At 37.2% G+C, this 16454-nt stretch overlaps 1 long non-coding RNA gene across 3 annotated transcripts; it reads left to right on the forward strand.

Annotated features, from left to right (window-relative positions):
- The first annotated feature begins 433 nt into the window (after nt 1-433).
- LOC122361495 lies at nt 434-15921 on the forward strand. 3 transcript variants are annotated; one of them, XR_006252968.1, is made up of 5 exons: nt 434-818; nt 1027-1308; nt 1654-1700; nt 9144-9255; nt 15172-15921. It is a non-coding gene; the product is annotated as an uncharacterized LOC122361495 (long non-coding RNA). The 3 variants fall into 3 exon arrangements; XR_006252967.1 differs by lacking the exon at nt 9144-9255 and having other exon boundaries at nt 440-818; XR_006252966.1 differs by lacking the exons at nt 9144-9255; nt 15172-15921 and having other exon boundaries at nt 444-818; nt 1654-4208.
- The last annotated feature ends 533 nt before the right edge of the window (nt 15922-16454 follow it).

The following is a 16454-nucleotide window of genomic DNA, read 5'->3' on the forward strand; positions in this document are numbered from 1 at the left end:
AAATGTTTACCCAACTATGGTGACTTTCACATGTCCTGATTTTATTCAACTCCACAAAATCAGGTTCTGCTAAGAATTTCACTTCTAAGGAGCCGTGTATCGCCATTTGGAATCTATGCTTTGAGATGTGTCTTAAAGAAATTGGAAATACTTTAATTCTGTCATCATCTACTCATAAATTGTATTCTTTTTTTTGTTTGTTTAGAAGAATAAGCCAACTGCTTTTGTCCAGACAGTGAAAGGCAATGGGGTCCACAGCAACATTAGATCTGACCTTAAGTGCATCTATCCATTTGTGTTCTACAGACGAAAAGCAACGATGGTTGTCATTTTTGTGTGAACTCTACCTCTCATGGCCACTGCACGTGTACATAAACTCAGAAGGTCAGAGGTAGAGGAAGTCTGAACTGTCAGTTCGTGAACGTGATTACCTCAGTGGCACATTTAATGCATATTAATCTGTTTTTCCATCCAAGAATCCCTGACAATCGAGGCGATGAGCTCTGCACCTCTTCGTTCTCACTTCGCTGAAACGCCTCACCAAAAATCTCAGCGCCGCCGCTACATCCTCCTACTCCAGAAGAGAGAAGTGAAAGATTACTGCGTGGGGCTCATTAAGAACGTTTTATTTTGTCTGCAATCCCCCCCCCCCCTCCGTCTATTGTCTCTCCACCCTCTCAGCGAAAGTCTCGACGGAGTCACAGCCCTGGGTGCATCGCAGCGACGAGACAAATGCAGAAAATGAACTGGAAGAAAACAGGGAGGCGAGAAAAACGCGCGGCTGGCCGACGATGGCCGAAAACTCAAAGGAGAGATGGGTATGATTAAATCAAGCCTAATTCTATTTTGATAATTGTCTGCGTATGCGGCCGCGTTTCGCCGTGGGGATGTTGTGACTTGTGTACGAGACTGACAATGAAGTCGGCAACAACAGCTGCTCGGTGCCGGCTAGCTCGTGTACCTTGCCGCTCAAGTCTTGTCAGTCACATTTTCCCTAATTAACTAACATCTGCTTTCCATTTTCAGTTACACTGCATCGCCAGCTTGCCTCATCTGAATCCCTGACTCCTGACCTCCCCTGAGGAAGGTGCTCACTGTCAGAAGAACCCCCGGCATCCTACCGCCACAGAAAGGTGATTCCTTTAAAGCGCCAGAAACGGATGAAGGAGCGAGAGGGGGCTGCGCGAGGCGGGCAGACGGGGAGGGGAGCTGTCGCTTGTGTCAGGTTAACCTCAGAGACACATCCGGAGCTCAGCATCTGGGAGACGGAGGGGAGAGAGAAAGGCACCGCCGCTCCATTTGGCGCAAGTGAGTTTTGCATTAAGCATCCTGCAATGGCTTTCATCAGCTTCTTTCTTTCTCTCTCTCTCTTTCTTCCTTTCTCACCTCCACTCCCTCCCCTGAAATAAAAAAAAAAGGCTAAAACGCCAAACTTTGTGCACTGTCAGTCCCACGGGCTGTGCTTATTCCCAGATTTATGCTAGTAGCATTGCAGCGTTAAGTGTTAAAGAGAGAGAGAGAGAGCTTTGCATGCAGAAAGGAAGGAGATGATACTGATGTTTGTGCAGCACATGTGTTAAGTCACTCACACGCCACAATAACACCTGAAATTGCGGCAGCTGGTGCTGTTAAACATGCATTCTCTTGTTCCAGTTTCACCTCGGCAGCAACAGATAGCAAGTCCCGTTGAAGTCTTTAAGGTAACCTATTATGATGTTTCATTATAGATTTTGCGTTCTATATTTTTAAATGTATTTCATGCACAAGTTTATTTTATAAAGGTCTTGTAAAGTTTAAATAGCCTTCTGCGTAAGAGAAAAATAAAAGCCACTCTCTTGCATTACTTGTTGACTGTGTGGACATACGCATATCTCTTTCTTTCTATCTTATCTTTTTTTTTTTTTTTTTTTTTTTTTTTTTTTAAACAAATCTAAAATTCATTAGATTTATTTTACGGTGTTTTTACCCTTGATCACAAACCTCGTGATTTGTGTGGAAATGCAACGAATCTCCCAGGTTTAGAAAAAAGGGTAAATGATTACATAAAAAAAGAGAGAGAGAGAGAGAAAAATAACAGATGGGCCTGCCTAAAAAAATATGATTTTCTACAAATGATTGCATTCTCTCCCCTTTGGTGTGAAAAGTAGACTCAAGAACACTTTTAAATAATTTGTTCAATTTGTTCCACAGCCAAAGAAAAGCGGCTTGGTGGAAATTCAGATTCATTAAAACTTAATTAATATGCATCATTATGTAAATGAGGTTGCAGTTAATGAGTTCTTAAAAGAAGCCTTCCTTAATTAGTTCACTTTTTAATGGCATCATCATTTATCTTTTTTTCTTTGAAGCAGAATGACGCGAGGACCTCGCCGTTCCCGAAAGTGCTAAAATTTTCCATTTTTTAATTATTCTTATTTCCTTAATTTTTATATGATTAAGAATGCATTTAGGGAAGTAAATAAATGAGAAAAACTTAGACCTTTTTTTTTTTTTCCACACTCACTTATTTCCATTAAAACAGAGTCTCTGTAGATGCCGGAGTGTTTAAAAAGTTAAAGGGAAAGCATCTTCTTACAAAACAATCAAGGCTGTCTCACAATTACCTCCTTGGCTTCTGCGAGTAGCTTCATTTCTACTAAATCTGAGCAGCCTCTTAATTGCTCTCTCCAGTTGGGCTGCAGTATATATTACCACACTCCATTACTATTTATGGAGCCTGAGATTCATATTGCAAATATGAATATGACTGTGGTCATTTCCTTCTGTATTCATTCTCTCATTTATTCATTTACATACTCAATCACTCGATTTTTTTCCCTTTAATTTATTTAGTTATTTACTTACTCCGTAAACAATTTACCTCTGATATAATGGATAAAATTAATAAGCTATCTAATTTTTTTGTTCACCGCATCTGATGGGTTTGGGAAACTAAATGAGAATTTAGGAAATCATATTTACCTATATACAAAAACATATATGTATATAAATTGAGGGTGTCTGTTTTAATTTTCATGTGTAAGACATGCAGGAACAACAATGTGTTTAATTTCTGTGTGAGATCGGTGTCTCACACATAAGGAAAGATGTATAATAAAACCTTGCAAATCGCAAGCGGGATAATTTTACGATTACTCTCACATGCAAGATAGCAGTGTAAACTATACCATTTGACGGCTGTGTTTGTGAACGTGTGTGTTTGTTTGTAAAGGTAGAGAGGGTGTGTGTGTGTGTGTGTGTGTGTGTGCGTGAAGGGGGAGACACAGTGTTTTATGTTCCCGCTCACTAACCATCACTCTGCTCCTAATTGATAACCACTGGCATTTGATCAGGCGGTCTTCAAACAAGGAATCTATCTTTGTATTTTGTATAAGAAGACCATCTGTTGTTGCAGAGCTCTACATTCATTAAATTTAATTTCTCAACCCAGGAATAAGATTTTAATTGTCCATTGTTACTGGAGGATTTTCCCCATCATGCCTCCATGGATATATATATATATATATATTATTATTATTTTTTTTTTTTTTTTTTTGGGACAGGCTGGTGTTTGTTTGTTTACTGGTACTCGTTGACGTGACCCAGACATTTACGAAAAGTGAAACTAACAAGTACAATGCGCACATTACACACGTAAGTGCATATAAGTGCATTTCATTGAAAGCAGAGCGTATTTTGTAACGCTCTTGCAGAAAGTTGAAGCAAGCGAAATGAGAACAAAATTAGTGCGTAATTAGGAAATAAAAAATGAGCGTATTTGGACACATTTCTCGCAGGTTGTTATTGGACATTTTGAGCAGTGAATCGTTTGGCATTTGGTGTTCTGTGAGGAGCGACGGTGGGCATGTGTTAACTACACACAGGACACTCGAGCGAAAACCAGACGCCCACCGAATCCTTCAATCTGTCATTTCCTCTCGCGGCTCCCGAGCAAGATAAAAATAAAGCGAGCACAAAACACTTCTCTCTTATTACTCTTTCAAAATAATGCTCTTCACACTTTAGTTCACTTCTCTGTAGCCTTAACTTGGAAACATGTTGCAGTGAGCATATTGTTTAGAAAATAAGTAGGCCTAATTTATTTTTTATTTGCCATGGGTGTTCGGCGAATGATCTAGGATCAGTGTCAAAATTCAAGAAATAGTTTTCCTTTTCAAACTTGTATTAGGAATCGAGCTTGCCTATAAATAAATTGTACATTTCCTGAACTTTTATTTTGTAAATCTTTGTTTTATAATAAAACACCAGCCAAAAAGCAACAATTAAAATACAATGATGAAACACTTTCAGTAATAATTTCAGTTTACAATATTTCTTTCTTTCTTTCTTTCTTTCTTTCTTTCTTTCTTTCTTTCTTTCTTTCCCTTTGAGATGTTCATTAAAATTATGCTTGAATAAACCAAATCAATGTTTATGATGTATATTAATTACATTTTTTCACTATGGCAGGTGTAACAGCTGTTGGTCATTATATGAACCGAGGAGAGGGAAAATAGCATTCCTGGTGTGTTTTTTTTTTCTTTAGAAGTGAGACTTCATTTTACCTCGTCAGACCTGTGAGCGCGAAGTAAACTGCTGATTTATTTGGGTTAAGGTGCTTAAATAGAGGCTTTCTGACACGCAGTAGCCTGGGGTTTGATCGCATGATTCTTTGGGGTTTTCGTGAGACAATGATCGCTGCTGCTTGATACAAGCATTTTGCATTAACAGTTAACTATGCATGAGTGTGAAACCCTTGTGATTTCTGAGACCACTATGAATAAAGGATAAACGCCTTGCAAAATTCAGCTTAATAGAGTCACCAAAATGAAGTGGAGAGTTTCTGTAGTGAACTGTGACTCCAGAGACTGGAGGTGTACAACTTGAGACGAGTTTCGACATGATGTGTACAGTACAGCGATACGGCGGATAGACACACGAACACGGTTCTCAGAATCAGACAGCACTTCCTCTTAAGTATTCTACAAAATACAAGTTTTACTTAAACTGACCTGACCTAGCAAGATTTCAGCCAGTCACCAGATTTTCATGGCAATAGCCGAGAAACAATTGTGAAAACCAATTTAATGATTTCTCTAAACCAGTTGTTGAACACAATGCACTTTCTTTCTTTTTAAACTCTTTGTTAAATACTGTAATGAGTTGAATAAGTGTAAAATGCATACATACACACCTATGTATATATATATATATATATATATATATATATATATATATATATATGCGCTCTAGATATTACAATAGATGAAGTGCCTTAAATGTGCTATTTTTATAAACCGAAGAAATGTCTTTAACCTAAATATACAGAAACTGAGCGAATAAAATGTTAGTTTTAAGTCAATAAAGTGATTTTTTCTTTATTATGAAATTGCTAAAACTGTTTTTCACTTTCTCAAAACGTGTGAAATAAACCGAGATGGTAAATGAAATGGTAAACGTGTAATTTCTTTTCTATCATTTATACATCAACAAAGCGATTATGTTATTTAAAAAATACAATGGTGACTTAATACCGATATTTACTACGTTCAAACCATTTTTTTTTTTGCCAAAAAGAAAACTTTCAAAGTCAGAATTATCATAGCGCTTTATTTAGATGAGAAGTATTTTAGAGTCAGTTCTCAAAGAAAACAATCTAATTTATTTTAAAGCAAATCCACACGTGATGAATTATTTAAAGCAACTGGGATTGCAATGCCATCAAATCGCAGAAAACAAAGCTTTACCCTGTGCTCAAAGATTTCTGTTTGAGGAGCAGAGAGTGGAGAAAGAGATGTTTAATGCTAAACACAGAGGGAGTGAGGGAGGGAGAGAGAGATATCTCAAACTGCTTATGCAAAAATAATTGGTAACCTCCATGTACTGTTCTGCACTATTATTCAAATCTCGCCTTTGTTGGCCCTGTTTACAGGATGTTAACTGGTGCATTTTCACCCCCAGAGTGGACCCCTATTTTTCTCTCACACGCAGTCTATTCTCACAGCTGTTTGATTTCCAACTGCCAAACGTGGTTTATTTCTGCCTTTGTTTTTGTTTTTGTTTTGTCTTTCCGATTTGCGCCTAGTTCTCAAAGTTATCTTCAAAACTAAACATGTTCTCTCATAACTAGGGCTGTCAGTTGATTAAAACTTTTAATGGAATTAATTACATGATAAGACAATTAGTTCATCTAATTAATCACAATTAATTGCACGTATCAATATTTGGAGGCAAACCTCCCTCAAAAAAGATCATTTAAAGATCAATTTATGTGGGAGACAAATAAATCATTGACTTAAGAAAAAAAAAAAGTCTTTAGAAATTATTATTGATTTTGTTTTCATAGACTGACATCTATTTTTTTTTTTTTTTTTTAAGGGGTTTATAACTTTTGTTGTTGTATTGCTTTTTTGGCTTGGCTTTTTTTTCACCGTTAGCGCCACGTTTTTAACACATCTTGGTTTTTCACGTTAAAAAATGTAAAGACCTCTGCATTCTGTTCCATTCTGTTGAGTGCCATCTAGCTGTTACTGAATGTAAAAACACATCCTGTTTGAACGACTTTGCTCAAGTCTGTGTCTGTTCTCGGTAAGTGTGTTTTGATGTGTTCGCTGTAGTTGCCAGAACTTGCAAAAAAAAACAAAAAAAACATGAAGGTGGCACATTAAGCTCAAATTGTTTCAGTGATCGAAAAATACATTTAAATAAGGAATTTATGTACAGGTCAGGGGGCATGAATAAACGTGTTAATTGTTTTATCACTTTTTTGAAATAATTAATCACACTTATTTAAATATTAAATATGCCTTTCTTTTTGTTTTCGCCTTTGAGCTGCATTTTGTATATGGCAGGTGTTACAGAAATGTTTTATTATTAAATGAAATTAACATTCAATTAACAGCCCTACTTCCAACTAAAAACAATATATATATTACAAAAATATATAAAAATTATAGCACATGATTCCAATAGAAAATAACAATACCTTTTGCATTAGGGTTTTAAATACAAATCAATCTTTTAAAATTCAAGAAATTTCAAATATCCCACTTTGCTCCAAACCTTATTAAAAAAAAACACACACACACACACACACACACGGATGACCTATTTATGAATGTTTATATACTTTTTCCTCTGCATGTTGCAGGGATGTTGTGTGTACAGTATCTGTGTCACAGCCAGGCACGAGAACAAGATAAAAATCGCTGTCAGTCGGTAGTGCAAAAAAAACCAAAAAAACAAGCTATAAATACGAATGTGGTGTAGCAGGTAAAGTTTGGCGGTGTTCTCACCCACTCTTCCTCAGCTGGAAGCAGCGGAGTGAGAAGAGGGGGGTGGCAGCGGGAAGTTCCTGCCATCCAGCGCTCCGAACCTGCGGGTTTGTGCCGGGCTGAGCACAGGTGGGCGCACCTCCACGTTCGTGCAGCGTCGGAGATGCGTTCATGAGGGAGGAGGAGGGCGAGCCAGCCCAGGCAGTCTGGGCCGCTCAGGCAGGAAACAGCAGAGGAAGCCACAGGGCAGGCAGCAGAGTTTGAACACCATGTGTGCACATAAGCAAACACACAAACGCACACTTCTCAGGGAAACGGAGCCTTAGAAGTCACATCAGACTGTCTGACAACAGTGTCCCAATTAGGATGCCCCATAAACAAGGGGAAGTGGTGCCTCTCTCGGGACCAGCCTCACCCCCACTTCCATCCCTTTCCCATCTCCACTAAAACACGCCATAGACTGCAGATTGCCACTGTATATCAAGCGCTCTAAAGTGCCAAAGCCATTTATGATAGCGCAAGGTGTCGCTTAGGAAAGTGCACTTCCCCCAAGAATATGCGGCTGCTTGGAGTGGAGTGGAAAACTTTGCTTTGTGCATCTGAGAGTTTCCTGCTCCAGCTATAACCCCGCCAATTATCACTGGCTTCTGTGTGAACTTTAAAGCCTGGAGAAAAGGTAAAAGTCATCGCTGAAACTTTGAGTATGGAAACAGTGCAGATTTGAATGGCGACTCCTAGAGACACTACTTGTATATTAGTTCTTTGCTTAACCCTATATAGCCTAACATATAAAACTAAGATTTCTTTTTTTGAAAGCGAACAGTTTATTGAACCTTTAGACAAAATATTAACAATAAATGAATAAAAATGAGCTGAGATATAAAGGTTTCTGTATAGTACGATAAAGGAGAATCTGCAGCTCAAGAGGGAAAAATACACCTCAGTTTAATTCAAAGGCCCAAGCTGAGTAAAAAATAAGCAGTTTATTGTGGTTGCTGATATTTATAGAAGTAAAATTACATTTTGATAGCTTGTAATATAAACCAGTCTTTATAACAGACTGCTTACATAAATTGCATATGAATATCAGTTGTCACTCTGTATCTCCTTATAATACATTTTAAGATTATATTATATTATATTATGATTAAAACTCTGTAGCTTTGATTGTGGGGGCAATATATATAAAGCAATGTAATATAATCATGACTGAGACTCGTGTCAAAGTCAAGATTGTGTACTTGTTTTTCAGCAGTTTTGATCATGTTGATATGGCCTTAGAGATATGCTAATTAACTATGATAAAGTGGTAATTTTATTGGATGTTGTATATATAAATATATATATATATATATATTGGTCAAAATGGTCAAAAATGACATGATGCTGAGTTAATGCAATCTACGTTGTATATGTTAATGAAGTACTTTTATTTCACATGCATTAAATCCCAATCTCAATTTGTTCAGAATTACCAGTACATACATAGAAACCTATACATAGTAGCTAGAAAGAAATACCAATTTAAAACATATTAAATATATTTAAACATATATATATATTTCTGCTGTAATACGGTGGCTCTAAAACTGTGAATAATGTCTTACATTTAGGTTTTAGTTATGACTTCACAGAACTAGACAAGGCATGCACACTACTTTTATGCTGCTTTTTGTCGTTTTCTTTTTCCATCGTGCACTTTTCTAAACTTCTACAGCTTTCAACACACAAAAAAGTCAACATGCATCATCGGTAAATGGTATTGGGAATACGGTGACAACATTTTTATATTTCAGGGATAAAATGGCGCTGCACTCATGGAAATTCCTACTCTTGGTCAGAACCCTTGCACTCATCTTTTTTTTAATTCTGTTTTCTCGCTCTGCTCAGGCCCTCCCTGTCTCCTTTGGCAAAAGGCTACATCTGTGTGCTTAACGCATTTCTAACGAGCTTCCGTTGTTTTTCTGGAATGCGCCGGAGATCAGTCATCGTGCCACTGCGAGTAAGATCACATTTACATGAGTAAACCATGCATCACTCTGACGCGCCAGACACCTTCTTTTGCAGAATGAAGAAACGACTTGTTATAATTCACAAAGAAAGATTAACATACTTCTGCTGATGTCATAAAAGTGTGCCATGTTTGGTTGCTTCTGCGAAGGAGCAATACAAAGATCAAATTTACCAACGGCATCAATGCAGCTCCATTCAGAAATGTGTGGCAAAGTAAGACTGATTGCACTGTCTCTGAAATATTTTTGTGTAAGCAAAAGAGCAGCGATCATGTATGAACAAGGATAAACAGGGGAAAGAAAAAAGATAGGAGAGACAAAATGTCCATACCAAATAATAATACCGGAATACTAAAACTCATATGGCCGCAGAAAAATCGAGTCTATCAAATGCATCACCCTAGCGTGAACTGTAAACTTTTGTGCAGTCTGAAATGATGATATGATGGAGGTCTGTGCCGACTGAACAGATTTTTTTCTTCTTGTTTTAAGGGCTTGGAAATGCTGTTCAGTCGGTCGGCATGAGTCTATTTAGAATGCTGAAAAAATACGAGCTCCTCTGTTAAGTCTCTAGTGAAGTAACCAAGAGTAAGAAAATTAAAACAAGACTCTGATCTGTGATCACACTGTAAGTGTGAATTTTAAATTAATCTCAATTTAACAAGCCTCAGCGCAATCGTATGCGAGAATATATAATACAGAGGGGCTAATTGAATATTTTCTCAAGCGTCAATATGCTACTATTTCACTTTTTATTAATTTAAGATTTATAATAGCAGAGATTTAACATATTAAATAAAGGCTATAATGGCTCACTCTTTGATAATGACGTTCAGGGTTCAGGGTTTTTTCTTTTTTTTTTGAAGTTGAAACATGAAGACCAATTACAAAACGCATACAGTGATAGCACTTCGAACAAATATGGCACAGAATAGGGCCAGAACCTTAAAAATTATTTATTATCTTTTACACAAAATGGTCAGTGGAACAAAAGGGGCTTAACATTCTTAAAATATCAAGGAGTTAGGAGTTGCTTTTTTAATTTAGCAATTGCATATTTCGCTTTAGTTATATAAAGTATACCTTATAACTGAATGTTTTGACAACAAATTATCAGTTAAAAAGGTGTTTAACATTCATAAAATGTTGATAATTGGGGAGCTAAAACTAAATATTACATGAGCTCTTGTTTAATTTTGCAACCATTACAGTCATGATTTGTGTGATCTTTTTAAAATCATGCAATTTGCATTACATTTACATTTGAACATACAAACAAACAAATTAAAAAAAGAAAAGAAAATGAAATGAAATCAAGTAAATGAATAAGCTCCCATACATAAGATTACTAATTATGTTTTTGTTTTGTTTTTGGGACTGATTACATTTTCATTCTACCAGACTACCAGAGCTGTCACCTTAACCTTCATGAATTTAGCAAAACCATACAGTATGTTTTCCCAGCGTTCATAACGTTTACCAGGAAAAAAAAATGCTGTTCTCATTAAAATTCAAAACTCATACAGTACCAAATATACACAAATGAGGCCAGCGACCTTTAAAATGAGCTATTGATACGCTCAGTTTGCACCACTGGAACCTGGCTCTCCACACAGTCCAAACTGACACACACCCCTAATTTGATTGGCATATTCTATTTATTATCATGCAACCAGATCTCTGCCGCGATTTGTTTTCAAGGCGCCCAATAAACACCCAACCTGGCCAGCGTTACAGTGATGTCACCGGCACAAGTTGAATATTTGCCTTGTTTAAATGAATGAAGCTTCAAGCAGGAATTTCAATTTTGAACCTTCCCTCTTTCCTGTCAGATAATTTGGTTGATCCAAGTGGCAAATGCAGTGCGGCATAATGCAACACGCTTCTTAAGTGCCAGTAGGTTAGGCGCTAAGGGGAGGCCCAGATCTCTCCCTTTAACGCCACTCAAACAGACTCTGCCTCTCTGCTGCGCTGTCTGGGGATCATTAAAGACATTTACGGCACTGTAGAAGTCTCCAATTCGCTTTGATTCAAACTGATCTGGGTCTGGAGTTTATCTGTCAGTATATGATAAATGCTGAAATAAAAACAAATCATCGAGCGGCACGAGAAAGAGACGCTCTGGGGTCAGAGATGTCGGCGCCGAGGTCTCCCCTCTCACGTTATCGTGTATAATTAACCCACAAAGTTGCGTTTAGTGAGTTATCACCGACTTATACAGTTAAATGCATACTTAAAGAGACAAATACACTGTTTTAAAGCTGTACGTACGACACGGCGAACGTTTAGAGTCTTCAGTCTCATCAGCATGCCCTTGGTGTGTATTTTAATCTGAGAGACTGGAATTATTGCCTGTTACGGCTGTGTATCCTTTAGGAAAAGTGGAGGAACTATACTCGATATCAACAACATTAGCAGGAGAGCTGTTCTCATTGCATTTTAATCAACTTTGCCGGATTGAATTTCAGAAATGTAATTCTGCCCTCCACTGGCACAAAAAAGGTGCACACGAAAAGCAAGGCATTTCCTGTTCGACTGATATTAGGTTGATGTAGTGTGTGTGTGTGTGTGTGTGTGTGTGCGTGAGGCACATAAACACTTCCAATTAAAGCATCACTTACATAAAATCACATGAGATAAAAGAAAGCATGTTCTGTTCTGTTTTTTTGCATATTACCGGTGAAAGTGAAGAAACGTGATCGTAATAAAATAAAACTGGCTTTATCTTCGGGCAAAAATTCACATGATTTCTTAGTTTGCTCTTGAACACATTTGATAATGACCTTTAACCTCTTAAGTATTATTATTATTACATTTAAGCGAGCAACTATCTCTCCGCATTTAGTTTTAATTCTCTTCTTTGCATTTTCAACGTGCATGCGTTATTATCCGAACCCTGCTTCAACATGAAACAAAAGCCTGATGCCTCGCTGAGAGGTGACACAGTGTGTCCCAGGAGGCATCGGCAGTGCCCATGTCACCCGGGGTGTTGCCAGGAGCGACGGGACCGGTGCTCCGAGAGCAGGGAAGAGGGGGGGGATCTAGCATAAACAATCATACCGACTTCCACCCCCTCTCCTGATGCTCTTTGAGCACCTTCAAATGCCTGCTCCTCCTTGAAGAGCATCTCTGCTCCAGGTGCTAAAAAGCCACATGTTAATCCAGGCCTGTCTGATAGGCAAATGTCTCTATGAGCCAAAGCATGAATAATAATGACTGTCTATAGAGACATATCAACTACAGTAAAACCTGCAGTGCTGCTGGGGAGAAGAAAAAAAGCTATAGATTAACTAACAGACTAACAAACTTGACAGAACAAAACTATGCAAAGTGACATCACTTAAATTAAACTTAGGAGTTTTTAGGAAAACAAAACACATCTCGGATTCATTCTACCAAATGTATAATTTTGCTTCTCCTACTGTGAAGTAAGGGGGAAAGTGTTTACTGGGACTCCTGGGGAAAGCAGGGAGGAAAAAAAAAAAATCATTTGGTGTGTACGCCAAAAATCTTTTGGTAATTACATGTAGGAGCAGCTTTTCTGACCGTCGTGCATTTCTAACAAAGACACCTGCATTTCCAGCTGAAAGGGCAAATCATAAAGCATTTGTCATTACGATTTGGAGGCTCCTACCGAGGGGGGTATCTCCGTTACAGCCAAGTCTGCAAAAACACACTTGACGGAGTCTCAAGTCTCACATACAGTATGTAACGAAATTGCTAAAATCTGAACACGGCTCATTTCAAGGGGGTTTTAATGTGTTTCTGAAGCCCTACTAGGAAGTGCTCATTAATTTGGCCAATACACTCCGTGTCACAGTTCTTGTCATGCTGAGAAAGAAAGGGAGACAAAAAAAGGCCTTTATGAGAGGCCTAATTTACTTTCTGACTGAAAAAGGCCCTCCTTTTTGCCATAAAGGGCAGAACACTCGACACCCGCGAAGGTTTTTAACAGCTCTCATCACAGAAACTGTGCATATCTTGAGCTCATCTAACATGACTCTACACCTCAGTTTAGCGCTCCAACTCACTAATAATGGACTTCTGATATGTGACAATATTGTGCACCTTATAAACAAGGGCTACTAAACACGGTGAAAATAAATGGTTTGTAGAGAGCCACAGAGAAAATGCTGATACTTATTTAATTTATGCTGTTCAAGCTGTCCGGTATATTTTTAATAATCAGAGGCAGTGAGGACATTTTTCAGTGGCGAGACAGCTAGTCCCTTGTTTTTTGACCGTGCTTAAAACCGTAGGGGTAGTTCGGATATCTTTTCTAAACAGTGTCGAACCAACTCGTTTAAACGAGTCGTGATATAGCGCAACCAAAGGATACAGCTGTGTTTTTAATATCCGAGCTAACACAATAATTAAAGGTATACTCCACCCCAAGTAAATTACACTGTCAAGGTCTAGAAAAGCATGAACCATCTACCCTAAGTAATCTACCATTTTGCGTGACACACAGATGCACTGTTTGCGTCTATTCATTCTTTGATTTGAATGCTAACACAGAAGAGCGTGCGCTATGTGGGTCCAACGGATGCTTTCCAAAATGGTGCTACGCCATTATTCATTTTGTTTTATTTACGTACAAAAAAGTATTCTCATCGCTCCGTAATGTTGCGGTTGAACCAATGATGGCAGATGGAGTATTCTGATGACGTCTTTCATACTTTTCTAGATCCTGACAGTTTAATTTATTTGGCAGTCAATGGAATAGTCACAAGCCTCCCAGTTCTTATCCTAAATATCTTAAATTGTGTTCAGAGGAAGAATGAAGGTTTGGAACGACACGGGGGTAAGTCTGATTAATTGTAGACAAATCGGTTTGTTTGTTCTAAATGTGACCCTGGACCACAAAACAGTCGTAAGTAGCACAGGTATATTTGTTGCAATAGATAACAATGCGCTGCATGGCTCAAAATTATCGATTTTTCTTTTTTGATTGGTAGCGAAGGACTTCATTTGGATAAATTTAAAGGCAATTTTCTCAGCAGACCCTTTTCATCAGACTGTGATGACACGTTTAACAGTCATCAGCATCATAAATCCTTAAAAACATTTTTTCTTATACAACACCATTCTTTATATTATATTACCTTTGCATCCAACTACAAAAAAACTAGTCCGTGCTAATGTGAGGGTGCTTCTAATGCAGCGTCTATATTTAATATTGTTCTCTCTTCTAACTGCCGCTTCTCGGTCTTTTTCCTTTTATCGAAAGTGATGAAAACACTATCATAGAGTTTTTCTTCTGCTATTTGAGCAAATGAGAATGCAAAAAATATATTTGCGCTACTATCCCATTCACTGCTCTTCAGGTTAACCCAACTACGACGGTTTCCGCTGCTGAGAAATCCGGAAACATAAAAAAAGCGTCCATATTTAGTTTTTTTGGCAAATTCCAGGTATTCTAACAGTTGCACCTCAACCAAATAGGCCTATTGTCCTATGCCAACAAAACCATACACCAATGGAAAGCATATTTATTCTATAACAAATTTACCCTCACCTGTTTTGTAGTCCAGGGTCACAAATGACCCTCTTCTATCATTTGGCTTCAACAATTGATGATTCTCAAAAATTAATTGTAGTTTTTTCGACTCAGTTACGTAAAAGAAATTGTCTAATATTGTTGTATTTATTTTTCTTTAACTTCTTTAACCAAGCATAATAATGCCTATGAATATAAGATACATTAGCCCATATAATTGGATTATTAGATTCATTTATTTAAAAAATAAAGAATATTAAGTAACTTCACTGCAGTTAGCAGCTTAAACTTTTGAAACTTTTTACTTTTTCTTTCATATAGAAATATCCGCATCCATGTCACGGCCTACAAAGGCCACAATTCTGCCAGCAAGAGTTTTAAATTTAGCTCTATGCTTTTTTTGCAGGGTCAAGATGAATAGACAAACATCTACCACAGAAGCAGAAAAAGACGTACTGCAAATCCATGCAAATCGGGAAAGCGGCAGAGAAGGGAGTTTCTGCCAGGCAAGCACTCTTAGCTTCCTTCTTTAGACCACCATCTTTTGTTTGTTCTGAAGTTACACATATAGGACGAGTTGCTATCAGAATCCAGGAAGGAGTGAAAAGGGTGGAAACGAAAGGAAAAAAGAGCTATAAGCGTTTCAAGCTATTGCTGAAACAATCCAATTACAATGCCTATCAAACTTAGCTTCACAGGTTATAGCTTCTAATTGCCTGACAAAAATTGACACTTCAGTCGCAACACTGTAATATAATAGAGGGCCAAATTAAATTTGATCGAGGGGCAGAAAACGACGCTATCATTCAGCCGCGCGGAAAAGAGATCAACTGGCATGATATAATGGATCAAAAATGAAAATTATTCATTAATCGCGTTGGGTTTTCCAATAATGGAAATGACACAGTTCAGACGCTGCCGTAAAAACACTATTAATTAAAGGGATGATAGATCTAACAAGGCATGGAACCGAGAGAAGTCTTCCTCCACTCCTCTCTGAGGTGAAGGATTGTGGGAATGGGCTGACTGACAGGTCACTTCTCGGCATGACGAGTGTAATGTGTGTGTGGTTGTGTGCGTATCAGTGCCATGTGGTGGATGAGGAGACAAAATCATGAAAGCCTGAGCTTTTTCCAGTTGTATATACAGTATGTGTTTGTATGTGTGTGTGTGTATATATATATATATATATATATATATATATATATATATATATATATATATATATATAGTGCTATCAAATTATTAATCACTGTTAATGTGTGTGTACCTTGTATTTATTATATACACACATACATTATATATCTTGTAAAACCATAGGTATATTAATATAATGTATATTAAATATACAAAAATATTTTTTTCTTGCACATATATACGTCCATGATTGTATATTTATATATACATAATAAAAATAAACAGTAAACGGTTCACATTAATTAGATATAAAGTATTTAATATGTTTACAATTCTAAAACAAAAATATTTGTGACTATAAAAATGTAAAAAGTAATAAAAATACTTTTGCAATGTTCAATATTTATTAAAACAATATATCATTATACCATGTCATCATATTATTATTTTTGTTATATTATACAACAATATATTATTATAATTATTAGATACATTGTAAAATATAAAATAAAATGAGCATCCCCATTTTTTGAAAAGGCACTGCCTCGTTTA

This window comes from Puntigrus tetrazona, chromosome 17 (assembly GCF_018831695.1).
Source record: "Puntigrus tetrazona isolate hp1 chromosome 17, ASM1883169v1, whole genome shotgun sequence".
NCBI classification, from domain to species: Eukaryota; Metazoa; Chordata; class Actinopteri; order Cypriniformes; family Cyprinidae; genus Puntigrus; species Puntigrus tetrazona.